The sequence below is a fragment of the Rhinopithecus bieti genome, unplaced genomic scaffold, assembly GCF_001698545.2.
Source record: "Rhinopithecus bieti isolate Rb0 unplaced genomic scaffold, ASM169854v2 scaffold_11291, whole genome shotgun sequence".
In the NCBI taxonomy this organism is placed as follows: domain Eukaryota; kingdom Metazoa; phylum Chordata; class Mammalia; order Primates; family Cercopithecidae; genus Rhinopithecus; species Rhinopithecus bieti.
The window spans coordinates 2,871,835-2,873,368 of NW_016807158.1; the positions used below are offsets into that span (position 1 = coordinate 2,871,835).

Genomic DNA, 1,534 nt, shown 5'->3' on the forward strand with positions numbered 1-1,534 from the left:
ACTATGAAGCCTTGCCACAAATTCAATTATTTAATTTATAGTAATCATGTTGTGTTTTTTGTGCTTAAATAAACATGCATGATCACAGACAGCACAAAACCTATTTATAGGGATTTTTAGTTTTCTTTAAAATGGATTCCAAGCATCCTTTAAATTGTGAGTGGCAACAGGCTATGTCCTTAAAGAAAAAGGATTCTTTCTAAAAGAAGTATGCAATAGCTATTCAATACTGCAGGAGTGGTTATATAACTAAGTGATGGAAATGAGCAGTGCTCTGCTAACTCTGTTTTAGTGTAACAACCTTCTGTTTGGTCACTGAGTTCTAATTTCTCATGCTAGCAGCCAAACATGTACTCTATTGCTTTGGATACAAGACTCTCATTGTTTTTAGGTGTTTTTCTGTTAGAAATAACTTGATTGTCACTAATAGAAGCTCTGTATGATGTAGAAAGAGGTCTCAGTGTAGAAATTCTAGGAGTATTTCCAGGTTGTATTGGTTTACCTGAGGTTTTGATTGGTGATGTAAAGGCTGAAGATGGAGATGATAAAGCACATCTGTCACTGTTTTCTATAACACTTGCATCAAAACACGGTTGTACACCAATCATGATGAATTATCTAAAAATTATCCTGTCTTTGCTTAAGGCTTTCTAGGCCTACAGTTTAGATTAATAACAAATATGCATTTTCCTGTGTGTTAGACATAACATATTTTGAGATATTCCCATATTATACAAATTATAATACGTAAAAAGCAGATGCTTGAGGAAACCCAAACACAATAACTCAAGTGTCACTGAGGTGACCTTCTGAAGTCAGAGGATCTCCTTGAGTATAGGATCCAAGTGGGCAGGAGATAATGTTGTCTTTCATGGCTGACCAATATATGCTAGACTAAATATCCTTTGCCCGGTTGCAGGAGTAGTTGTCTTAACTCCAAGAGGACCCTGCATTAATAAAATGTTTGACTCTCTTCTTGAAGTTAAAAGTGTTGATCCAAGCCCTGGTCTAGAAATTTCATTTTACATATACTTCTAACTGGTGGAGCTCCACTTTTATCTTTATGAGCTGGTGTAACTGGCTATGGCGGTGATGAGCCACCTGCAAGTAAACGTGATCTCATTTCCATTACTCCTACTAGGACCACTAATTGATTGAACTTATAGAGTCACTGGAAAATCCATCATTAAAAAGACAGGTAAGAACTGAACATTACCTCCTGGCTTTGGAGATGTGGATGAACTCACCGTCAATGGTTCAGATCCCAACATGGGCACATGTGGTTCCATAGCAAAGGCTGCCATTGTGGTAGGAACTACACTAATCCTGGGACCTTGAGAGTTGTAAGAATTCTTTATATATTTTTCTAATTTATGTGTTTTGAATATTTTCTCTTAGGTTATAGCTTGCCATTTCATTTCTCCACTATGTCTTTAGAATAATATGTTTTAAATTTTAAATAAGTCCAATTTATAATTTTTAAAAAAGAAACTTTATGATTCATTGCTATTGTTTCCTATGTAAGAAAACTTTG

At 35.3% G+C, this 1,534-nt stretch overlaps 1 pseudogene; it reads right to left on the minus strand.

Annotated features, from left to right (window-relative positions):
* Window positions 1-335: 335 nt before the first annotated feature.
* Window positions 336-1,304, minus strand: LOC108534876 (nucleoporin NUP53 pseudogene; annotated as a pseudogene).
* Between the last annotated feature and the right edge of the window lie 230 nt (window positions 1,305-1,534).